The sequence below is a fragment of the Schistocerca piceifrons genome, chromosome 1, assembly GCF_021461385.2.
Source record: "Schistocerca piceifrons isolate TAMUIC-IGC-003096 chromosome 1, iqSchPice1.1, whole genome shotgun sequence".
NCBI lineage: Eukaryota > Metazoa > Arthropoda > Insecta > Orthoptera > Acrididae > Schistocerca > Schistocerca piceifrons.
This window is the reverse complement of record NC_060138.1, coordinates 800,878,902-800,906,223: the sequence shown is the minus strand read 5'-3', so window position 1 is coordinate 800,906,223 and position 27,322 is coordinate 800,878,902. Positions and strand designations below refer to the sequence as shown.

At 39.3% G+C, this 27,322-nt stretch overlaps 1 protein-coding gene across 2 annotated transcripts in view; it reads right to left on the bottom strand.

Annotated features, from left to right (window-relative positions):
- Window positions 1-601: 601 nt before the first annotated feature.
- Window positions 602-27,322, bottom strand: part of LOC124713763 (ribonuclease H1-like) — a 140,937-nt gene continuing 114,216 nt past the window's right edge. For both annotated transcript variants that reach the window (XM_047242971.1, XM_047242973.1), the window contains exon 7: window positions 602-1,196. The gene's annotated coding sequence lies outside the window, so the exon portion shown is untranslated. The remainder of the gene's footprint in view (window positions 1,197-27,322) is intronic.

Below are 27,322 nucleotides of genomic sequence, written 5' to 3'. Positions count from 1 at the left end.
AACAAAATTTACCTTCAACTTTTCACTAAAAAGGAAAAAAGAAAAAAATAATTAAAAGACACTATGTAAGTCTACATGCAAGATGAAGCCTAAATTATTTTTCATTATGAGTTGCACACTAACATAGATTCAGTAACAAGTCTGCAACGTTCCACTGCAAATAACAAATCAATTCTCAAATAGAATCAATGTGTCACTTTGCTCCCACTAACAAGCTACAAGTCATACTACTTTTCTAAATTGATGTATTGTAGAAACTTACAAGATAAAGTGTCCATGGCTAGATGTCAGAGTAACTGCATTCATGATTTTAAATATCTTCTCTACATTTTTTTCTTCGAGTAACGAGTCACGTATCTCCTGTGTGTGCGTGTTTGCGCGCGGGTGTGTCTGTGTGTGTGTGTGTGTGTGTGTGTGTGTGTGTGTGTGTGTGTGTGTGTGTGTGTGATGTCCCTCTGATATCTTGTGTTTGTTAATATTTCTTCTCTTTCTTCAAACTAAATATTGTGCCCATTTGTTATTACAAAATTTAAACATGCTACATATGCCATTGCTAATTTTTGCACCAAATTCAAAAACATTTGTCATTTATTTTCCATGAATAAATACAACAAAAGGTAATAAAGTGCCTTGAGTTTTTCAATCTTACAATGCAAAGTAACAGGCCAAAAACCGATGAAAAGTAATTCTCAATACAAATGTTGTGTTTTAGATTCTAAATACAATACAGTCAGTAATTGTAAAACACAGTATCTGACAATGAATAAAATGCTTGTTTAAGTACAATGTGTGTACATACAATCAGTTCCATTACTGATAAATATTAAAATCTATGCCTTTTTCCCTTCACTCACATGTCAGACTCATTCTTCCTCTTACTCACTAACATGACTCTTCAGCATGTCACATTCTGGGCAACAACAACAACAAATGTGAGCCATAGAAAAACAGAAAATGATATAACAGCATATAAAATAAAAATATAAAAATATGTTTATGGCAAAAGACTTATCATTGTTCTCTACCTGTAACTCATCAGTCACATGCTAAAAACCAAAGCACACAGTTCTATGATGATTTCTCATTAACGGCAAATAATTTCATGTTTCCATTTCAAACTGTTATCCATTTTTTCTTCTCACATTGTCATAAAGAAAATGGCTGTAATAAGCAGCTTCCAAAATGTAATTCTGTACCTGCAAAAAATGCATACAGTTAGGGTTTTTGATAGGTCTACAGTACTGTATAATGCAAACATTTTACTGGTGATAACAGTTGAGTATCTTAAAGTATTCCTTTGTATTATAACTGGTTAATTAAAGACACACAACAAAAATCAGAAATTTATGATTTCTAGATGTGATTAAATGTATTTCATCAAACAACAAAGTACTTTTAACAGCTATGTCAGACTCAAATTGAAGTAAACAGTAGTACACATTCAGCTGTAAATTTTGAATTCTCTATTAAGCTACAGGTTTTGATGTGACATTACACTGTCATCATGCCCCCGAATAAACATATAAACAACAAGATAATCAAGTAGAATAATAATGTTAACTGATGAATGAACAATAGTTTGGGGCAAGTAGATATTGCCAATGCATCATATAATGGGTACATAAGAATCAATTAAGATTATAGGGAGGTTAACAGAAAATCATTGCCAAAATTTATTTAGGCAAAGCTCTCACCAATGTGGATGTAATAATTCGTAATTTATAGTGAACTCCATGTAAAATAATTAAAAGTAATAGGGAACAAGTATACAATGTACCTAAGTCATATAAAAGGTACAGAATAACAAGAATCATCACAAATCCGTTGGAAGTTAACAGACAGTTAATGCCAATCTCAAACAATGAATGCCATTTCATTTCTGTAATAATATAATAATCTGCAACAGTCTGTCAGAGGTAATTGTAATGAATATTGACTGCATAAAAATACCTAAGAAATTTACTAATCAGCCAAAATATTATGACCATCACTTTACTATCGATATACACCTGTCCATGCAATATCAGCATTGTCTGGCAAGGAATGACTGCTAGTCAAACACACACACGGTTCACGCAGTACCAGTGAGCATGTTGTCTGTGTGTAGAATGGGGAAGGCACACTATCTATCTGAGTCTGACTGAGGACAGACTGTGATGGTCCAGAGGCTCAGCACTAGCATTTCAGAATTTGCAGGACATGTCAGGTGTTCTAGGAATATTCTGGTGAGTGTCTTCAACAAGTGGCAAAACCAAGATGAAATCACGTAAAGACACTGTGGGGTTAGGCAGCCACTCCTCTCTACAGATTTCAGATGTCGTATGCTGGGCAGATTGTTGAAACAGGACAGGCAGCAAGCTATGGCAGAACTAACATCAGACTTTAATGCTGGGCAGAGCACAAATGTGTGTGAGCATACAGTACATCGAACACTCCTAATGATGGGCTTCTGCCCATACATGCATGATAACACCATGACATTGGCAACTACGAATGAAATGGGCACGTGACCATGGGCATGTGACCATCAGCACTAGACATTGGCACAGTGCCAGGGAGTTGCACGGTCTGATTAATCCTGGTATCTTCTTCATCATGCCAATGGGAGGGCACGAATCAGTCGTCATCCAGGGGAACAGCTCTTTGGCATCTGTACTGCGAGACCGAGGTCGGCTGGCGGTGGTCCATTATTCTCCGGGGAACATTCATATCGGTATCCATGGGTCTAGTGGAGCTCATGCAAAGCACCATGATGGCTAAGGCATATCATACACTGGTTGCAGACCATGTACACCCCTTCACGACAATCATGTTTCCCTATTCTTACTTACTGCTATGGCCACACAGACCACAGTCAGTCTTTGGCCTAACCAATCAGCATCCTCCAGCGACCTGGCTCCATGTATTCTTCTTCAGACAGTCCCAGCATACTCATATCCTCTCTGACCTGATCAATCCATCAGAGTCGTGGTCTTCCCCATGGTCTTTTGCCTCCAATATCTTCCTCCACTACCTGCCTGATGATCTGGCCTTCTTGACACATTGTGTGTCCATACCACTTAAATCTTCTTTCTTTGATCACTGCCAGGATGACCATTGACTTGTACAGCTCCTGCAATTCACAGTTCTTTCTTTTCCTCCATTCATCTCCATCCTTCACTGGCGCAAAAATCTGTCTGAGAATGTCATTCTCAAATGTCGGGAGTTTTCTTTCCATCTTTTGGGTGATGGTGCAGCTCTCTGCTCCATATAAGACTACATTTTGTATTATTGTCTTGTAGATCCTGGTCTTTAAAGATCTCGATAGTAGTCAGGACTTTAACAGCTTTCCCAGAGCAAACCTTGACCTGTTTCCTGCTTGTATTCATGCGGTAATTTTCTGGTCTATCTTGTTCCTTTCATTGAGTATAGCCCCAAGATATTTAAAGTCTTTTACCATTTCAAAGACTTTGTCCTCCACCTTCACGGATCTGTCATCATTTTCTCTCCTAACTATGAGGTATCTTGTCTTATCCATATTCAACTTCAGGCCTGCTCTCATTGCCTCGTCCATTAACGTTCTTGGCATTTTAACCAAGTCTTGTTCTTTCTCTGCTATTAAAACTACATCATCCACATAGGCCAGGGTGTTGATCCTTCTGCCCAGTTGTATTCCTGTCTCTAGGCTTGCTACCTCTCTCAGGGCTCTCTCCAATACCAGGTTAAACAGAAGAGGGGAGAGGCAATCTCCATGTCGCACTCCAGTCCTCACCTTGAACTTCGTTGATATGTTTCCATTTACTTTCACCATGCATGTTGTCTCCTGGGTGCATATCTGTCAGTTTTATAAGTTTTCTCAGAACTTGAGCCCTTTTGGGTTCTTGCCATATAGCTTGTCTATTCACACTATAATATGCTCTTTGGAAGTCCACAAAAAGGCAGTGAATTGTTTGTTAGCACTTGCCATATTGTATGTAAATGGTCTACAGTTGACTTTCCTTTTCTGAAACCTGCTTGTTGGAATCCCAGCACTTTCTTGACATGTGGTGTTAGTCACTTCAGTAACAACATGCTCACGATTTTATAAGCTGTGCATAGTAGTGTGATTCCTCTATTGTTGCTACATCTCACTGGGTCTCCTTTCTTTAGTATAGGGCAGATTAAGTGGTACAGTTTCCCTATGGTAGTGGGATTTTTCAGTAAGATAATGCACCTTGTCACAGGGCCAGGAGTTTGATGGAGTGGTTTGAGGAACACAGTGGCGAGTTCCAGTTGATGTACTGTGCTGCCCCCCTCCCCTCCCCTCCCCTCCCAACTCGCCAGACCTGAACCTTATCGAACACATCTGGGATGTGATTGAATGTTGTGTCTGAGCTCATTGTTCCCTCCCTGGAAATTACGGGAATTTGGTGCCTTTTGTGCGAGAATGTGGTGCCAACTCGCCTCAGCAACATAGCAAGGCTTCACTGCTTCCATACCACAACCCATCACTGCTGTTATCCATGCCAAAGGAGTACATACCAGCTATTTGGTAGGTGATCATAATGTTCTAGCTGATAAGTGTACATAAAAGCTAAATAAGTTAAATCACAAATAAAAGCATAACTAGGTAAAAAGTAAAGTGATTAAAGCAAGTGTAGGCAGGTAGTACCAAATCAAGTTAAAATTGCTTGTTCATCAAGTGACTAATCCATGTGTAGGGAATAACACCACTGCATAACATAAAATAAGAGGGAAGTCAAGTATATGCCATTCTGCATTCCAAACCCCTAGAACTTAATCCAATCGAAGGTCGCGTACCAGAATACCGATCTAAAGATATGGCTTGCCTGTAGTTGATTTGAGCAGCCTATCAGAGTTCATTCTCTAGAATCCTAATGTGACCCAGAGTCCACACAAAGATCATCGAGCATCCACATTGTTCAAAGGCGAAAAGGAAATCATGGGTAGTCAGGAGCAAGTGATGTGTGGGTAACACCAGTCAAGAGCTTGTAAACTGCTGAAAGATTTGCTTAAGGCAAAGGACTCACCAGTGTAGGAATGAATATGCTCAAGAGCATGAGAGACAGCCACCAATTCCACAGTGAAAACACTGTAGCCATCTGGCAAGGATTGGAGCTCATTACATCCTGCATGAATGTAAGCAAAGTCGGCATGACCGCAACCACTGACCTATTAATAAAGACAACCTCCAATGGAGAAGAATTGGCAGCAGAGGGCCTCAGGATTAACCATGTCTTCTGGACCTTGTAATAGGTCAAGACAGAGCTGTGGATGGGAGATGTGCCATGGAGGTTTACGTGAGCAGGCCCGGAGAAGAGGTGGTACAGGGGCTGGATGTAAATGGTGATCGAACCCCAGACCAGGTCCACATCCGTGAAAGGTGGATCTACACGTCTGGAAAGATGAGATGATTGTCTGGGTGCTCCTGGTAAAAGCAGATGCATAACGCATAAGCAATCAACTGTTGTTGGCACAGAACCCACAACAAAGGAACCCCTGCCTCGGCTAGGAGTCTGATCACGGGGCTAGTCAGAAAGCTACCAGTTGCTAGTCATAGGCAACAATGGTGTATCAGATCCAGTATCTGTAATGTTGAAGGCGATGCTGAGCTGCATGTGAGACTCCTGTAATATGGACAGGACTGGACCAATGCTGTGTAGAGTTGTATCAGAGCAGAGCAGGCTGCACCACAGTTGGTGTTGCTGAGGCATCCAAGAGCACTGAGGTGCAACCAACATGTATACTTTAGCTGACAAAGATGGGGAGGCCATGTCGAATGGACATAAAGACCAGCCCCAAACAATTACAGGAAAACCTGTATGTGTGAATATGTCATCATTTGAACTTCAATAGATTTAACAAGCTATATGATCAGCAGCAGCTAAAAAGAACTTCAGAGATTGTGTTGTATTAACAATTAAAGGAAAACCTGCAACATAGTATGACTAAAACACATGAAATAATGCATACAGCAAGATTCAAAAGTAATGTGAAAGTAAAAGAAAACTGACAAATATTGCCCTGTAGTAACATGGTAGAAATAAGCCACAAAAGTATGCAGTGCCTAAGTTTAGATTAAAGGAATAGTGATTCCTTATTGAATGAAGACAAGTAATACATAGAATAAAATAAGGAAAAATACAAAATCAAATAAACAATAATTCTCTTAGAATGTAAGATGTAACAACATATCAACATTCCGCATGATACAGCTATCATGAAATGAAACAAAATGCTAGGAAGTGATGTTGCTGCTTAGGAGAAGAAGAACCAAAAGAATACGTGATAACAGATGAGATTACATAATTTATTGACCTACAGTTATGCTGATATGATTATGCTTACAATGGATAGCTGCACCAAATCAGTCTTCAGACTGATGACCATAACAACGTAATTTTTTTGTGGACACTTTAACGAGAAAGTCTTACGGGGGAGTTTGTACAATGGTTGCAGAACATACAACTAGAAGTTAGGCCTGAACTACCATGTTTATGACACTGGCATCCTAAGCGACCAACCACGCGATAGCTGTTAGCAAATGTTTCGTGTGTTCCATTTTGCTCTGGGTTCTGCACTGCTTGTTGTTTCCTTTTTAGTGTCTGAAACAAGTGAAGAGACTAATTTTTACCCACTGTGGGGCTTGAATATGACTCTCACAACACCAGAAGGCATTGGTGATCCCTATAACAATTTGTCATTTCTGTTTTTGAAGCACAGAACAAAGACGTTGACTATCAGCCCTGCAAGAGGGGGGGCTTCGTTCCTTCACATCACTCTTCTCCCCTCGGGTGTTCTAAACTCTCAATTGTTTGCTCTTGCAACCAACAGCCACATTATAGTGTACGCACTATATTTCAGAATTTTTACAAGAAATTTTAAGATAAAATAATGAGAAGATCATAAAGACAATAATCTCATAGCTCAAAATGCTCTGAAAGCTAAACATACAGGCAAAACTATAAATAAAACTGAATTATTTATTTCTATTCCAATATATGAGAATGAAATTTAAAAAATAATAAGTATGCCAAAACAAAATTTATCAAGCCAAAAAGCATCCCTGTGTTTACCTTACCTCATTTTGAAAAACTTCCAGTTTGTATCACAAGTTTTGCTTGAATTTTGAAGGCACTTTGCTTTGTCATATACAGGGTGGCCAGAAACAATCCGTACACCTTTTAAGGGTGTTGCAGTGTAGGCTGTGCTGAGAACTAATTGTTATGAAAAAAATTCGGCACGCTATGCCATTTACGATTTAATTAGCACTGAATTTAGCCAATCAGGCTATTGTGTGTGCAAATGCAAGCAACCTGCCTGCTACTGTGTTCCCAAATGTGTTCTTTGTTTTGTCAGCTGAAACTGTAAAAAAAATCATTGGAAACCACTGGACAGTAGTGAGGATCAAAACCGCAGCCAACAGGTCAGCAGTCTGGTGTGCTACCATCTACGCTATGAGAACAACTAACAATAATTATATCAGCTTGTGTAGTGGATGTGGGAAGCAGGAGTGGTGGTGGGGGGAAAGAATGAGCATATTTTATTGTTAACTTGCTTTAGTTCGTGCATTCAAGCAGTCGTTCTTATAGCGTAGGTGGTACACATGAGACTGCTCAGCCATTGTCTTGGTTTTGATAATTGCTGCTGTCTGATTTTTAAATCACTCTCTCGTTCAGTTTGAGTACACACACACACAAAATATGAAAACAGGCAACTCCATCTCAACAATGGCCTGATTTGCTAACTTCAATGCTACTTAAATAGGAAACAGTTATTTCTCAGCACTGCCTAAGCTGCAACATCCTTATAATGTTTTCATACTGTTTTTGACCACCCTGTACATCCACCTCCAATTTTAAGTTGTGTCTTAATTTGTGTAATAACACAGAAACTTCTCTTCTTATTTAGCTTCAACCTTAAAACAGCTTAAAAATGTTAACAATCTTCTGTGATAAATAATCAGAATATGGAATCATAGCTATCTTAACACAGTGTGTAGTATTCTTATTTGGTTCATGTTCAGTTGGTTACATATTAATTTACTCATCACATTTTAAGGGTATCCATTTGCTTTGGCTAATTGTTTGATAATATTCAGATCCGTTATGCTAGTGTCTTTACTCTTTGAAATTTTGCTTGTTCTATCAACTAAAAAGCAAAGGGCAGATTGTTTTTGGCAGTTCAGTGACTGCAGTCCACTTATTATTTTCATGTTTGCTAGTATATTCAATTATATCATGCACATTATTAAATTAGTTAACTGTCACCATAATCTTTCATTTCTCCCTGTCTATCAACAGCAGAATATCATTTATGTAGCTCTTGTAGTCAAGATTTTACCAACCGAATGTTGCATATTGGCAAAAATTTTCTTTTATTGCTGACGAGCTACATCTTAAGAACAGGACATGGTTACAAGTGACATGACCACGATTTTTATTACTTTTATATGGTCGCATTCCGCCTTTTTTCCTTGACAGAATGATGACACTGTTGTGGGGATTTTGCACAGATGCATATTCATCAATGCTGTCCAAGCAATGCAGATTGTTGTTTCCAACGATGAAGACATATGCCTTTGAAACAGGCAAAATTTAGTGCTTTTGCAAAGTAAGTGGTTGAGACTACATTTTAGCTTTCAAATGTTTTCAAAGATGAAATCTCTTACCAAACAAAGTTTTGCACATTTTAAAGAACTTATCAGGCATATTAAAATAGCGTGAGTTCAGGCTTCAAACCCCTTCCATAGCATTTTGTTAGTAATGCTGTGTTAGCTTTCAGAGACACTACTTTTACAATGTGGAGTTTTGGACAGCAGAGGAATATAACTGACACTACGAAGTTCCTTTTCTCTGTAGCAGTATGACAGTATAAGGCTACAAGAAGACTCTGATGTCTGCTGACTAGTACATGTAATAATCCATGGGAACATGGTTTTAATGTTACAAAGAACTACTAATGGACTGATCTGATAAATAGGCTGATCTGAAGAAAATGAATACCTATGGGATGTTTTAGATCACTAGGTTCATATTAAACTGTAAAACAGGGGTCTCCAAACATTTCAGTCAAAGGACCACACTATTTCTGCCACTCAGTCCCAAGGTCCAAGAACTAATTACATTCTGTCTTTGATGCCCGATACCCTGGTGGAACTTGTCAGTACAATTCAGAAGTTTTTGTGATGCTTACTGCTACTGCCACTCAAGTTGATACTGAGTGGCACTGCAGGAGTCATCAGGAAGTGAAATGCTTATTGTTTGATCTTGAACTGTGGTCTAATTTTATTTCATATACTTTGCTACAAATAAAAACCACTTGTAAAGGTCACTGTAATATGCTTTCACGAAACACTGTTACTTCAGTGCATAATTAAATCACAGCAAGTGGTCAGAATGTAGCGCAAGTGCATATGCTGTCAGCACCGCGGGATATCTTCCTAGTGCTTGCCATGTGGCTGTAATAATGGTGACCTCTTTGTTTCCTGCAGTCACCACTGGCAGGGCTAAAGGAAAGCGGGACAGACTATAATTCATCATTCTAACATACTGTAGTGTCGAACTATGAGCAAATTTTCGTTTCAGGACGAGACAGTTATTGAGACACCTACGGCACGGGGAGCGAGGGTTTACTGCATTCTGCAATTTCTGTTGGCAGCTGCAGGGAAGTGGCCAGATCATTTTTTTGCTGCAGAGACAGCCAATGCATATGCTCCACTTTATGTATTAATATGACTACTTCCAACATTGCTAAATGTGTAGTAGTGATGTCTTACAGAGAGTACAGAAGTGCAGCAGTACAGCACCATTTTGGGGGTAGCAGAAACAAGTGCTATCTGAAAAGCAAAACATAGTGGGACCAGTGTGCCTACAGTTTCTTAGTGAAGATATAGTGAGTTTAACAGTGAGCATTTAATTTAATTAAAATTGCCTTACACCAGATAAATCTAGTGTAAATCTTTACTCAAACCCTTGCTCTTAATACTATTAATTGGCATCATTTTGATTTGCAGTTACATCACTTTTTGTGAGGATTTGTGTAAATATGGAAGAGAAATGGAAGGTAGATAGTGAATGTAGAAACTTTAAAGAGCAATAAGGACATTAACATTTCACGATTGAGTGAAGTAATAAGACACTGTGTATAATTTGAAATGAAACCACATCAGTTCTCAAAGAATACAATATGAAATGTCATTATGAGTCTAACCATTCTCAGAGTTATTCCAAATTTACCTGGTGCCAACAGTTAGAAATAGATGCATCTTTGAAACGTTGTTTGAAATCTCAGCAAATGTTTTTTACATAACTAAATGCTTAAAGCAGAAACTCATGTTAGTTCCGGCGTGGCTCATTTAATAGCAAAACTGGAGAACCTCTTATTGATGGCAAATTAACAAAGGATTGCATGAGTGCAGCAGCTGAAGAAATGTTTCCAGAAACAGCCAGTTTATTTAAAAACACCAAACTGCCAACAAACACTGTGGCTCTAAGGCTAAGTGATATTGTTAAAAATATATTAACTCAACTTTCTGAAAAAACTACACTCAGATTGGTTCTCTTTGGCTCCAGCTGAGTTAACAGATGTTTCAGATACTGCACAGGTGTTGATTTTTATCTGATGGGTAAACAAAACTTGCAAAGTGTATAAAGAGCTTCTTGACATTCAGAACATTCATGGCACAGCTACAAGAGAAGAATTTTTTTAAGGAGTAGGAAATGCTGTTCAGAAAAATATCTACAATGGAACAACTTAAGGTATATCACAAATGATGATGGCAAAAGCATGTGTGGAAAAAATAAAGGTCTTGCCACACTCTTGTCAAAGGCAGTAGAAAATGACTGTGGTCAAAAGCATTAATTTTACATGACCTCATTCCTCCACAGTCTTTGTCAGAAAATGCTTGGATATGTATGAAGTATTACAGCCAGTCATATCAGCTGTTAATTACATAACATTGTTTCCTTTTAATCATCATCAATTTCATGAATTTATTGAAGAAATTTAGGAAAATGACTTACCACATCATACAGCTTTGCTGTGGAAAAGCCCACACACGATTTTTTGAGCTCTGAACAACAACAGAATTTTGTTTGAATGAAAGGAATCATTCTCTGCCTAATTTTTAACACAATGAGTGGTTACGGGAATTATCATTTTATATGGATATAAGTAAACATACGAACAACTTTAAAGATAAATATTTAAATTCATCATTGCTTGCATTTTATATGGGTCTTCCACATACAGCTTTATAATACAGTATTGTAATCTTTTGTTTGTAGTACATTACATCCTGTTTTACTAGAAACTTGCTTAAAGATATTTGTTTAAACTTGTGCTTCAAAATCTGTCGAAAAAGAGACTTAGCATGATCATTAATTAAATTCATAACATGTGTAAATACTGCCTTACGGTCATCTTTAATGAATTCGTGTTAGTTAACCACAACAAATCAGATGGTAATTCATAAATATATATTGCAAGAGAAAGGGTTACCATGAACTGGGGAAGGAAACATCGTGCAATAATGTTGCATAAAATTTGCAACATCGTCACAGAAGCCCAAGCAATAGTACAGATGACAACAACTGATGTGCAAGGTACACTGTGATCGGGACAGCAGACTGAATACAGCATTATCGGAGCTTCTGCTTTACAGAGTGATAGTTTACAGAAGAACACATGATTTAGTGTTCATTTATACTGTCCAAAGAGACCGACCCAGGACAGAAGGTTGTTTTTCAAATGAACCACTAAACAGGCTCTTTATGAGAAACATAATTGTTAAGCATGTCAATTTCTTACATTTTCTTCTACTCATTGTGCAAATCACTCATTATGGCAGTTACTTGATAAGCAAGCAAGGTGGATACACGGACAGGAAAAAAAAAATTCCCAGATTTTTTCCTGGATTTCCCAGTTAAAAATATACTTTTTCCCACATGAAAATAAACTACCGCCCTGGTTAGGGTACTTTTTTCTCAGTCAAATGACAGTATACTTTCCACTGGAGCTGTAAAACTTATCAGTCCTTTGAATGGTAAAGGTTTTATACACCGGTGTAGAACTTCCTGGCACTTCAGAAAATGAAGCAGAAAAAATTCATCATGTTACAGAAAGATCTTCAATGTGCAGCAACACTTAATTTTTTGCTGCCTCATCTTCTCCCCCCCCCCCCCCCCCTCTCTCTCTCTCTCTCTCTCTCTCTCTCTCTCTCTCTCTCTCTCTCTCTCTCTCTCTCTCTCTCTCATAGCCTTCTTTATCCAATCTAAGGCCATCTTTGGGGTCTTCCTCTTTTCTTCTTTCCAAAGGATGGTACAAAAACATTTTCTTTGGCCATCAGTCATCTACTATTCACATGATATGTCCATACCATGTGAACTGCTGTTCTCCTGTTCTATCTGTGACACTTTCTTGGGTCTGGATCATTTCCCTAATCACTGTATTTCTTACATGCTCTTGCTGAGATACTCTGCATGAATGTTTGAGATAGTCGATTTCTAAAACTCTCAATCTGTTCCCCCCCCCCCCCCCCCCCCTCCTTTTCCCCAGTATGCTCCCAGCACTAATGTCCACAGGTCGTTATAGGCTCCACAATACTTCTATAGAGCATCATATATACTTTCCAACTATCTTAGAAGATCGTAACAGAGGATTTGGGTTCTGGATTGCTGTTTTCCCATGGGCTACTCCTTGCTTTATTTCCCAATTACTTTTTCCATCTTCAGATAACACGCTACCCTAATATTTAAATTTTTTACGTGCCCTGATGTGCTGGCCCTCTACTTGTAACCTCCGCGTGACACAGTACTCGTTAAAGCTTGTACTACGGTAGGTGAGTGGGGTTCACCTTATGAGAAAGGATTTTTGTATAGATATTGACCGCGTGTACCTGAATGGTGGCAAATCAGACTTACACCCACTCTGTAATAACAATGATCCGTCAAGCAAGTTCGAAATGCAATTACATGTCAGGATGCACCAAAAGCAACACTGAAGATGATACCAATTTGATAATAATATGGTCGCCAGCCTAATTAGGCATTAACTGAGTTTCTTCCCTGTACAAGTTGGTAGATATTCATGCAAAACAACAAGTAGTAACACTGCATAATATAGTAGAATTTTAGAACCAGAAAATCTATTGAACTGATAGTTTCACATTCTGTACTGATATGGAAGAACCATGAACACACAACACTACACTATAATGTATACTACAAAACTTTATACTGTCTATCAATCCGGCTAAAATCGGGCATAGGTTACCCTAGAAATATCACTTTCGTGCCACACACAAAATGTCAATTTTGATAAAGATAAAACACTGATAAATTTTGACTTTTATATTGACTCTAACTTCTGCTGATCAAACCAATTTAGAACACTTCAGAATTCAAATGAATAAAAGGGAGGGGGGGGGGGGGGGGACCCTGAAACTGTTATGATCGCTGTATTAAAAAAATGATTACTGAATTTATTATGCGTTCAAGATTTCCAGTATATAAGTTACTACTCTTTTCATCTTATTTACTGCTCATTTAAATACCTTTATATCTGTCTCGAAATAATTAAACTCATTACTATATCAATATTAAAGTTATCTTTCAACTTTGTTACACCTTCGTTATTCATTTACTGGTTCATTAACAAAACATTGCTTTAAACACCATTCTAACATAGCTAGTTCTGCAAATAGTTATTATTAACACAAATTTTAATTTTCATTTTGGAACACTCGGATTGCACAACATTTGGAAAGGACCCTGTCTAGGTTAGTTGTGAGGATAATTAAATGATGGGAAAGTTCTGGTAAAATTTAGGTTATTATTGCACAGTTCACTCTCTGATCCATACGAATACAGTACTAAAAGTTTCAACCTGCTTGTATCGATGCAGCGATTGGCGGGCGGCGAGATGACGAGGCACAGAGCACACATACAACCACAGCTATGGCTCTTGATTTATCAGCACTATAATTATTCTTAGCGTCGCAATACTTTTCCATTTAGTGCCTATGGAATTTTGCTGTGCTGTGTGGGCGTTGGAACAGCATACCCGAGGCTCAGTGAAGCTATGTCTTCCAGGAGAGCCTCCTCACTCCAGAAGGTGTTGCTCAAACCACTGCCAAACTCCAACTACTACTGCTGCTGCTGAGCCCGTTGTGCCGTGCAGTGCCCGTGCGCATTTTCCCGCACTCGCCTGCCATCCACCTTTTACCGCTCCCTGACAGACCGGGTATTCACCCGAGGTTTTGCATTCTACATATCCTAACACATTGCCTACGTATGGACCAGACGCACAGTTACAATTTTAAACATCTTACAACAGTTCCAAAATTTGTTACATTTCAGTTCTATCACAATATCGCTTGACATTTGACACAAACATTAATATTCACATTGAAACTTGTTTACAGTTTTCTTAACACAATGGCATGAAACAAAAAAAAATGAAATCAGAACATCAATTACACAAATGTACCGAAAAACCAGAAGAAAAAAATTATGTATAGTACAATAGTACAGCGTTGTTGTTGTTACATACTATTACATTTTCTACATTTCTCAAATGCTTAGATATTCAGTATTTTGAAAATCTACTTCCAATCCCCACTTACACCCATATCATTCTAATAATTTTCTTAACATAAAGCAGATATCATCATCTTCACTGGCCACCACTACCTGCGCAAAACAGGGTGTACAAACATTGATCCTTTGTTATCTAAATGCCCATTCATGCACATTTCGTACTTCAGAGGTCTCAGACTTTCTGGGTGTATATTTTAAACAGTGCAGGAGATAAGCAGCATCCTTGTTTTAATCCGTGTGTAAATGTGATAGGCTGTGACAAAATTTTATTCTCCACTTTGATTACGCAATCTGCAATCTTTGCCATACCCCTTCTCAAGCCCTGTGAACACTAAATGGTTACTCAGTTTCCTTTCATCTCTTTGCCATTAGCTGCTTTAAAGTAAAAATCCACTCTGCTCTTCAGCCCCCAGTGACATCCACTCTATCCTCTCTTTTAGGACTCAACCATACAGTACTAGCAACTGAGTTTGTAACAAAATCTACAATAATTTTGACATATCTTCTTACTACCTTTCGTATAAACTGGACTTAGATGTGCCAAATTCTATTCATTGGACACTACTACTCCCTCCAACATACACTCCTGGAAATTGAAATAAGAACACCGTGAATTCATTGTCCCAGGAAGGGGAAACTTTATTGACACATTCCTGGGGTCAGATACATCACATGATCACACTGACAGAACCACGGGCACATAGACACAGGCAACAGAGCATGCACAATGTCGGCACTAGTACAGTGTATATCCACCTTTCGCAGCAATGCAGGCTGCTATTCTCCCATGGAGACGATCGTAGAGATGCTGGATGTAGTCCTGTGGGACGGCTTGCCATGCCATTTCCACCTGGCGCCTCAGTTGGACCAGCGTTCGTGCTGGACGTGCAGACCGCGTGAGACGACGCTTCATCCAGTCCCAAACATGCTCAATGGGGGACAGATCCGGAGATCTTGCTGGCCAGGGTAGTTTACTTACACCTTCTAGAGCACGTTGGGTGGCACGGGATACATGCGGACGTGCATTGTCCTGTTGGAACAGCAAGTTCCCTTGCCGGTCTAGGAATGGTAGAACGATGGGTTCGATGACGGTTTGGATGTACCGTGCACTATTCAGTGTCCCCTCGACGATCACCAGTGGTGTACGGCCAGTGTAGGAGATCGCTCCCCACACCATGATGCCGGGTGTTGGCCTTGTGTGCCTCGGTCGTATGCAGTCCTGATTGTGGCGCTCACCTGCACGGCGCCAAACACGCATACGACCATCATTGGCACCAAGGCAGAAGCGACTCTCATCGCTGAAGACGACACGTCTCCATTCGTCCCTCCATTCACGCCTGTCGCGACACCACTGGAGGCGGGCTGCACGATGTTGGGGCGTGAGCGGAAGACGGCCTAACGGTGTGCGGGACCGTAGCCCAGCTTCATGGAGACGGTTGCGAATGGTCCTCGCCGATACCCCAGGAGCAACAGTGTCCCTAATTTGCTGGGAAGTGGCGGTGCGGTCCCCTACGGCACTGCGTAGGATCCTACGGTCTTGGCGTGCATCCGTGCGTCGCTGCGGTCCGGTCCCAGGTCGACGGGCACGTGCACCTTCCGCCGACCACTGGCGACAACATCGATGTACTGTGGAGACCTCACGCCCCACGTGTTGAGCAATTCGGCGGTACGTCCACCCGGCCTCCCGCATGCCCACTATACGCCCTCGCTCAAAGTCCGTCAGCTGCACATACGGTTCACATCCACGCTGTCGCGGCATGCTACCAGTGTTAAAAACTGCGATGGAGCTCCGTATGCCACGGCAAACTGGCTGACACTGACGGCGGCGGTGCACAAATGCTGCGCAGCTAGCGCCATTCGACGGCCAACACCGCGGTTCCTGGTGTGTCCGCTGTGCCGTGCGTGTGATCATTGCTTGTACAGCCCTCTCGCAGTGTCCGGAGCAAGTATGGTGGGTCTGACACACCGGTGTCAATGTGTTCTTTTTTCCATTTCCAGGAGTGTATATGCATTAAAAAACTTGCTCAGACATTCCCATAACACATTTGGCCTTTGATCCCCTAATTCTATTGGTATGTTTCCTAATCCCAGAGATTTTCCATTTCTTCCACAGATCTTCCAACTTCTGCTGTAGTTATTGGATTTATATTTCCAACAGATAATTCAGTCTCAAAATCCAATTCTATGTCCTTATACCCTGTTTCCTCTTCTATTAGTAGTGTACTGAAATTATTTTCCCATTCTCTAATGCCAGTAGCTGTTATGTTTTCCCATACCTCATTTTCCCTGTTAATAACTTCATTTTTAACCTTCTGTTGATTTCCACACTTTTTTTCACTATACTCCAGGTCTCTCATCCTCAGTCAATTGTTCTACATTTTCTTCTTCACGTTTATCTTTTTCCATATATTCTCCATCCTCCACTGTGGGCTTTGTTTTCTTTCTGTGTTTTGTTGACCCAGCACTTCACATGATGCCTCGTGAATGCATCTTCATATCTGTTGCTAGTGATTTTCAGCATTTCCACCTTCATCAAAACTTTATAGCTAGTCTCAGTTTATGAAGAACTTTCACATTTTGATCTCTGAGACTATTTACATTACATTCTACATCTACATCAATACCCTGCAAATCACACAACATTATTCCACTCTCGAACAGTGCACAGAAAAAACCAACACATGTATCTTTCCATGCAAGCTCTGATTTCCCTTACTTTATTATGATGATCATTTCTCCCTATGTAGGTCAGTGTCAACAAATTATTTTCACATTACGAGGAGAAATTTGGTGATTGATATTTTATGAGAAGATCCCGCAGCAACGAGAAACACCTTTGTTTTAATTATGTCCACTCCAAATCCTGTACCACGTCCATGACACTCTCTCCCCTATTTCTTGATTATCCAAAATGTGCTTCTCTCCTTTGAACACTCTCAATGTACTCCATTAATCCTATCTGGCAAGGATCCCACACCGCACAGCAATATTCCAAAAGAGGATGGACAAGTGTAGTGTAGGCAGTCTCTTTACTAGATCTGTTGACTCTTCTAAGTGTTCTGCAAAGAAAACATCCTTTATTCACCTCCCCCACAACATTTTCTGAGCGTTCTTTCAAACTGAAGTTGTAATTCCTCAGTATTTAGTTGAGTTTACAGCCTTTAGATTTGATTGTAATGTAACCATAGTTTAAAAGGTTCCTTTTAGCACTCATGTGGATAAGCTCACACATTTCAATATTTAGGGTCAATTGCAAATTTTCACACCATACAGATATCTTTTCTAAATTGTTTTGTAGTTTGTTCTGATCTTCTGAGGACTTTACTAGATGATAAATTACAGCATCATCTGCAAACAACCTAAGACAGCTGCTCAGATTGTCTCCTAAATCCTTTATAAAGACAAAGAACAGTAGAGGGCCTGTAACACTACCTTTGGGAACACCAGAAATCACTTCTGATTTTTAATTGATGACTTTCTGTCAGCTACTACAAACTGTGACCTCTCTAACAGGAAATCATGAATCCAGTTGCATAACTGAGATGATATTCCATAAGCACGCTATTTGATTACAAGCTGCTTGTGAAGTACAAAGTCAAAAGCCTTCTGGAAATCTAGAAATGCGGAATCAATTTGAAATCCCTTGTCAATAGCACTCAACATTCTGTGTGAGTAAAAAGGTGGTTGTATTTCACAGGAAAGAGGTTTTCTAAAACTGTGTTGACTGTGTGTGAACAGACTGTTCTCTTTGAGGTAATTCATAATGTTCAAACACAATATATGTTGCAAAATCTGTTGCGTATCGACGTTAATGATATGGACCTGTCATTTAGTGGATTACTCTTATTGCCTTTCTTGAATATTGGTGTGACGTATGCAACTTTCCAGTCTTTGGGAACGGAGCGGCTGTCTATGATTGTGAAGTACTGAGCTATTGCATGAGCATACTCTGAAAGGAAGCTGACTGATATACAGTGTGGAGCAGAACTTGGCAAGAAATTGAATATAGACTCGATATTCTTCGTGCTAAAAATGATTCACATGTAGAGGTGTATTGATAGTAAATAAATAAATAAATTCTTTGAGATGCTCTACAATGTGGTGCACTTTTCATTGTCATATCTACTGTGTGGATTGTGTGTGTGTGTGTGTGTGTGTGTGTGTGTGTGTGTGTGTGTGTGTGTGTGTGTCGGGTGTTTGAAATCATGGGGGTTTGAGTGGGACACCCTGCATTAATGCTGATGATGATGTTAAGGTTCTCTCATATTTTGGTAGCTTGCACAAATTTCAGCTAGAATTCTTCTAAATTATGGTCACCTTCTGACGATTTCTTCATGTCATGGACTTGCCAACCAAGGCAAGTGGTTGCTGTATATGACTCTTCTCCAATGCAGTTCGTACGAAGACTGTGACAGTGTTCTAAATACGTCCAGTGGCTTGAAATTATATCTTAACATAATCTCACAAAACTGTTGTATCGTAAATCGTTGTGAACAATCTTACAATATACTGTAACAGCTGTAACAGACCTGGAATTTCTAAGTCATTATATCAACACATATCTAAATATATCTGTCACATTTAATGCCCAAAGTTTAACTTAGTAATGAATGCACAAATCCTTTTTCATTCTTCTTTTGTTTTTACAATTACTGATGGCACTTCTTCGAGATGTCCAAAACATCATATTCATATTTTGGAACTCCGAAAACGACTAGGTTCAACAACTTTTGTAGTCAGAATAATTGTCAATTTTGAGGATATAGAAACTAGTAAGCTAACATACTTTGCATACAGTCACTCTCTGATGCCATACGGAATAATATTTTGGAATAACTCAACATTTGGGCAAAAAGTATTCACTACTCAAAGGAGAGTGGTAAGAATAATGTGTGGGGCTCATAGCCGCACATCTTGTAGACATCTGTTTAAAAGGTTAGGAATTCTTACAACAGGCTAATAATACATTTACTCAGTAATGAAATATTTTCTCTTCAAGGTGGACCAGTTTAAAAACAACAGTGACATTCATGATTATAATACCAGAAGAAAGAAAGAAAGACTTACACTATCCTCTACTTAACTTATCTTTGACAGAGAAAGGTTTAAAATTTACTGCTGTGAAACTTTTCAATAAATTACCAGATGAAATAAAATGTCTGACAGACAGTACCAATAGTTTACAAAATAAACTGAAACCATATCTCCTTGAAAACTCCTTCTATACCACAGAGGAATTCTTGAATAGGAATAAATAAATCTATAGGTATAATATATGCATTTTGTGTCATTTACGGGAATGGGGTAAATAAAAATTTTAAGCTTAAAAACCTTGATTCATGTGAGACCTGAGTTTCTCCTGGCGTATACAACTTTCAAATAACTTCCGGGAATTCAGCCAGGTAACACTTTCAGCGACCGCCGATATTTCGGCGGGAGAACACCCCGCCATTTTCAAGGCAAACTGCAACGGACAGGCGGCGTACATGCAAATTTAATACCTCGGTCCTCGGACCCAAGCAGGAAAGATAACACACACACACTGAACACTAGTGCCACCAAAGATGGCCAAAGTCAGAGCTATCGATAGTGAGACTATGAATTCGCCGGTGAGGTAGCATTGAGTCTGTCCCTCTGTTTCTTGACAAGGGAGAGAGCCGGATTCCAAACAGAGTTTAAACTCTGTTTGGAATCCGGCTCTCTCCCTTGTCAAGAAACAGAGGGACAGACTCAATGCTACCTCACCGGCGAATTCATAGTCTCACTATCGATAGCTCTGACTTTGGCCATCTTTGGTGGCACTAGTGTTCAGTGTGTGTGTGTTATCTTTCCTGCTTGGGTCCGAGGACCGAGGTATTAAATTTGCATGTACGCCGCCTGTCCGTTGCAGTTTGCCTTGAAAATGGCGGGGTGTTCTCCCGCCGAAATATCGGCGGTCGCTGAAAGTGTTACCTGGCTGAATTCCCGGAAGTTATTTGAAACTTGATTCATGTGTTCACTTCTTATGCACTTGACACGTTCCACATTATAACGATTACCGTTAGATTGATCAATGGAACACGTAACTAACTAAAACCTCCAAGTAGTGATAGCACAGCAAAATAAAATGTCCAAACAGCAAGGAGGTCTGCTAGGGTGCTATCACGCCTTGTAGATATTCTGTATGCATCCCATTTCATTGATTTTACCTATACATTACAACAACCTCCAACAGTGGGCTGCTCTCACCTACTACTAAGCTAATTGTGCTTTTACATGCTCACCTTTTTTCTAACATCGAGGAATACATGGTCCATGTACCTCTGGATGAGATACACTTTGCAATTTAAATGACTGATTCTCGCAGATGAATAAATACATGTCCAACAGTTTTTATCTGCATAGTTCCCATCACTTTCCCTCATTCTCCCACTCATCATAAACACGACAATCCTACAGCCACCGGAAAATAATGTAAATTATGCTCCAAAGAGAGAGAGAGAGAGAGAGAGAGAGAGAGAGAGAGAGAGAGAGAGAGAGGGAGAGTGTGTGTGTGTGGGGGGGGGGGGGGGGGGGCGTGTCTGTCTTATGCAAGTTAGCCTGTGCCTAACCAGACATCTCGCAGCTGTTTCCCAGGAATACAGGATATACTCACCACTAAATTGGTCAGAAAAAGGAAGGATTTCATCAATAGAACCTATTGCATATGGACAGAGGAAAGATAGAGCTGGTATTCCTAATGGAAACGTACGAAAGGAAAAGATTGAGAATGAATGTGTTTATGCGAAAGGAAGAAGGAAAACAGATTCAAAAGGCTGTTTCCCATGTCATCCACCACCCCGAAAGTACTTGAGTGAAACGTCAGAGGATGAAAAGACTTACATGCGTTACATAATGGCTTGTTTCAGCTTCGCCATACAGCTCCACTAAAAGTGACCCTAAACACACCCTTACTGTAAGCCAGAGTAGGTTAGTATCTACTCATGTCAGTCATCAACTATAAGTCATCATATCAGCTTCATTCATCTATATGTCACCATTCAGTCATCACCTCACCTTTGAGCATTTGTAAGCTAATAGTCACAAATATTGCTACAATGTAATATTGTATCAGCCATCTCTCAAATAATATCCTACTCAACCTCCCCTATAAAATTTATCTGCAAACCCAATTACTTATCAACAAAGGAAAGGAAAAAGTAGAAAATTTCTCACATAAAGATAAATTACGAGGGAGGATCAGAAAGTAATGCACAATAATTTCTTCTCCCCTGGCATTGCAGCTGGACTGTTGAAATTTCACAACAATATAGTTTGAAGTTTGCACTATAAAGGGTATTTTGTTTTTATGTGCAGCTGCAACTAAAGAAGCCTGAACTACAAAACAAGTGTGACACACATATCACTGTCATCGATTTCTAAAGGGCAGCAACGTGTAGTTCAATATTTGCGGGCCAAAGGACTTAAACCACATTAAATTCACAGAGACTTGCATGGCATTTATGGGGATGACTGTATGGCCTGTAACATTGTCTCCAGGTGGTGTTCATTCTTAAAAGGGAGTCATGTAAGCATTAGAGATTCACCACACCCCAAACAACCAGCAACAGCTGCAACCTCACAGAATGTCGGAGCCACTGAGGCAGCAATTTTGAACAACCAGAGTGTGCAATTGCAACCTTATTGCAGCAGATGGTGAACCATGTTGTTCAATGATACATTGAAATTTTGTAAAGTTAGTGCTCACTAGATGCTTAAGAATGTGACAGACCATCACAGGAGACAGCAAATGATGACTAGCTTGGCTCACATAATGCGTTACACTGCAGAAGGGTATGACTTTCTGAAAGGAATTGTCACTGGTGATGAGCCGCAGCCGTATCACTACAGGCCTGAAACTAAGCAGGCCTCTATGGTATGGAAACATACTGGTTCCCCAACATGAGAAAAAAATCGAAGTGACTCAATCTGTTAGAATATTGTTTGTGATAGTGTTCTGGACTATGGATGGTGTGTTACTGGTGGACTTAGCAGAATACGGGACTGCTGTGGATGCTGCAGTCTTCATTAAAATGTTGGTTAAGTTGTGTTGTGTCCTTCATGACAAACACCACAAACTACTTCATCACAATGCTTGCCCCCATGCTGCTGCTCCTGTTTGCGAGAAAATCACCAAATTTGGGTAGGAGGTGCTCCAGCATCCACCACAAACTCCGGACCTTGCACCATCAGTCTTTCATCTGTTCGGACTCAGAAGAAATTCCTGGCTGGCTATCACCTTGTGACAGATGTGAATGTGAAATCAGCAGTCCGCAGATGGCTATACTCCAAGTACATGAATTTCTACGAACAGGGCATATTGACAATGGTACCATGACGGGAGAAATGTGACGACAACATTAGTAACTATGTAGTAAAATAGGTAAAAGATATAAGTTCATTTGTCATCTTTTTTGTTTTGTTACCGATTAAACCTTTTGGTAATAAAATTATCATGCGTTACTTTCCGACCTTCCCTTGTACTATTTATTATATATCAACAAGCCTTTTACTGTGTCTTCAATATTTATTTTTTTATTATAGGGATTTTTTTTTCCCTCCTCACAAAATCAGGTAATTGTTGGACCAATATTTCTACTAACAGTATCCCTTCTATTGGGTTATCTAAATATTTCTATCTTGCAATATGCTACTCAATATAATTTTTATAACCACCTTTCAAATTAATTACAATGTCTTGGATCCAATAGTTCTAATACCAGTTTTTCTTATGTACTATGTGACCAGCATTTCTTACTAAGCTTTTCTTCAAACTTTTCAATCATTTAAAATCTTCTGAATGAGCGGTCCCCCATTCAGCTATTTTCCCCACTAGAAAATGTAGCTTAAAAACTTTCCTTTCAGGATCTTCCCAGTTCTTGCATAAAGATCTTGACAACACACTGAGAAAATAAACAGGATGAACTTCATCCTCAGGTTTGACTTTTGGAAACTGTTTGGAGAAATTCATACCTTCCCCAACTCTATATCTTTTACTACTGCAGTAGTCAGGCTATTGTTCTCTGTAACAGATCTTTTACTGATTTCATTTTCTGTCTTTTTGAATTCTTCCCACAATTTTCTGAACTGAGTGTATCTTTCTTCCATCTTGACAGAAGAATTTAGTGCAGCACTAGCAGATTCTAGTTTTTCAATTACTTTTTGTTCAAGAAAATGTTGGGGACATTCCTCCAAACTGGTCAAAATGTGTTATTGTTTACATTTATAACGTCTTTACCCCATTCTAATGCCTCTACCCAACCTCACACTTCTGAAATTTGGTTTTTCATCTGTTCAAATTCCTCATCAGATATCAATGCTATCTGTTTTACTTGTCTGTATACTTCTTTAAATTGTTCCTTTAACTAAAATCTAATTAAGTCACAATGCTCTTCAGAGCTTTATGTAAATCCTTAGGTATTTAGTTAGTGTGGCCTCTGTACTGACAAACTCACCTTCCTGTAATTTGATAGTTCTTGTTTGGTAGCATCAAAATTACTTGACAGGCCATCAACTTGATTCTTCAATTCTTCACAGAGTGTTAATTCTGCCACTTAAATCAGTTTCAGTGGTATGCAATTATGTTTCTACCTTATTATTTACATTGGTTTGAACAGCATTTAAATTCGTTTCAACAGAGCTGACCTTCTTATTTAAATCAGTACAATTAGATTTCCGAGTGCTAACTTAAACTACTCTGGCACAAACCTCACACACTAACAAAATTTTATGTTTCATGGCTCACTGCACTACTAGAGGGTAGTTCTCATAGCAATGAATTGCTGGTGAGAAGGTGGTCAGTCCAGTGAAAAAGATGCCATTGTCCGGTGGGATGTGGGCTGCAACTGACACTGGAATTTATTGCACCACTGTAACTGACGACTGATGTGATGACTCATAGCACTGAAACTAACAGCTGCTTACCACTGCCACCGGTATCGTTTATCCAGCTCATCTTCCGCTTCGTGATGGGTTAATTCATTCAGTAAAAGTTCCCCAGAAACCTATAAAACTTCTTACTTCACTTTTGATTTCATTGCTGACCATTATTTACTTAGTTGTCAGGGTACTTGCTGTCTTCTGTTGGTCCATTTTAACACCCTGTATTTCAATGTTATTTTACTGGAATTTTCTCCGTATTTGCTGCAAAATCACTTACACCACTTCTACTTTTTCTCATCATGTCCCTCAGCTGATAAATGTGTTGCTTCTCCTCGCAACATATAATATTAATGCTGATAATGGGATTAAGATTCTGTAGCCTCTTGGTACCTTGCACACGTTTTTAGCTGCACATCTTCTGAATCAGGGTCGCCTTCTGATGATTTCTTGTGTACGCATCCCATTCCATGGATTGTACCAACAAATTATAACATCCTCAAACAGTGGATTTCACACTTACTACTAAGCTACTTAGACTTTTAGACCATCATCCTTTTTCTAACATCGAGGAATAGGTGGAAGATTGAAAGGTGGCTACACTGTGCCACTGCGCCAGAGAGTGCGCCAAAGAGTACTATTAAGCCGCCTCCACAGTGCGTGTTAAGAGATCGTAGAAGTCAGTGCTTGTTGAGAGTTCATGGCAGTACAGTGCTAGTAGAGAGCTCGTAGAGGACAGTGTGTGTTAAGAGTTCGTGCCGAGATGTGCTAGTGGGCACTGCTTGTCGTGAAGTCGGAGTAAGATGTTGTAGTAAAGGGTGTTGTTCCATGTTTTATGCAGTTATTTGATGGGAGAGATAGCAGATGTTATTGTAATGAGTGCCTTTCGTCAATATATATGAAGGTAAAATCCACAATGTTCTTTTATTATTTGTGTGTCTGAAATAATGCGTCACTACAGGTTCAGTCAACAAAGCATCTGGTTTGTGTTCTTGTATTAGAGTGAATTCTGGTTTTCTTGCGTAATTATAGTTTTTCTAAATTTCTTTTGTCACGTCAGTATAGTTGGTATTTAAAAATTCTTGTCTTGTTGGAAAAGAACCGTGCCACATGTGGACGTTGAGTCACACTCCCACATACAGAACAGTGACTCTGGTGCTTATTGGTTTTGTTGGTTTTTTAGTTGCTGGGGACTTAATTAATTAACTGTGTTTACGAAAATTTTCTTACATTGTTTGTTGCAGTCAGATAGCGTAATAATAATGGTCAGGGCCAACCGATTACGAGACTTGCGTAATCGGACATACAGCTACTAAAACAAAAAAAAATATTTTCAATCAATAATATTTAATAAAGCCCCCATGCACGTGGCGACCGCTGCTTCGGATCGTCCCTTGGAATTTTTCTGACTGTAAAAGTAGTAGACAGTAGTTTTGTTGTAGTAATTTGTAGCTAGTAATTGTAGTCTATTTTGTATGTGTAGATTTGGTAATTGGCATTCTTCTAATGGTATTTTTTTTCTCAGAATTAAATTTGTTGTCTTGTCAACGGGTTTGACAATTTTGTGCAATTATTTCAATTGTTCGTTAATCGTGTTTGAGGGAAACATCTCGTGTGAATAGTACTGTTGGAGATAAGGAGTCATTGTGTGTGATTTTCGAACAGTGACGAATTTTTTGTGTATTTTGTAAATGATTACGCGATCTATGAAAAAGGCAAAAATGATGGATAGTGAGAATGACGAAATTGTTGAAATGGCGAACTCGCCAACAGAGGAAAACAGTATGGTGGATAATGAAGTGGAAAACAATGTAATAAGTCGGGAAAATAGTCCAGAACCATTTCGAAATTTTTCTCAATCAGAAATTTCACAGAATACGAGAGTAACGATAGAAGATTTTGGAATAGTATCGAACACAGATAGCTTTACAGCCATGCAGAAGGAAGCTGGTTTTGTGGGAAATGTGAGGGGTGAAAAGAATTTTGAAACAGTTACTATGGAGCAGTTGATGAGTGCTATATTAAATGTGGGATCACAGTTACGATCTGAATTAAAAACAGATATGGAAAAACAAATAGGAACTATTAAAACTGATATGGGAACAATGGGAACAAAGTTAGACTCACTGGGATCACAAATGGGAACAATGGAAACACGAATGGAAACAATTAAAACAGAGATGGGAACTTTGCGATCTGAAATTAAAACTGAGATAGGAACAATGGAAACACGGATGGGAACAATGGAAACTCGGTTAGGGTCTGAATTTAAAACAGAGATGGGAACTTTGGAAACACGGATAGATTCACGAATAGGGACATGTTTCAAAAATATGAAAGATGAATTAAAGAAAGAAATCAGGGAAGAAGTACAACCGATTCTGAATTCTCACAATAATAGATTAATTGCAGTAGAAATCAGACAAAGGGAACAGGATAGAGAACAGGAAGAAAGAGATCGCGTGATAGTACAGAATTTTTCAGAGTTAAATTTACAACGTGCAAAGGATAAGGAAGAAATAATTGAAGGAACCGAGGAATCCGTACCAAATGACAGAATAAATAACTTAACGCAACAGTGTGAACAGTTAACTACTAAATGTGACAACACCGAAACCCGAGTCGCGACATTTACAGAAGACGTAAATAAACAGAAAGAACAATTAAGTGACTCATCGGAAAGAGTTGAGATGATCTCAAATAAATTTACAAGTGTTAGTTTAGCAGAAGGGTGTGAAGAAAGTAATTTATTTCATTTACGGGATGCAACAAGAGACCGCCAGGCGCGTGAATTTAACAATAGTCGTCGTTGTGACTGGGACAGACGCGGTAGGTCTTTGTCGCCA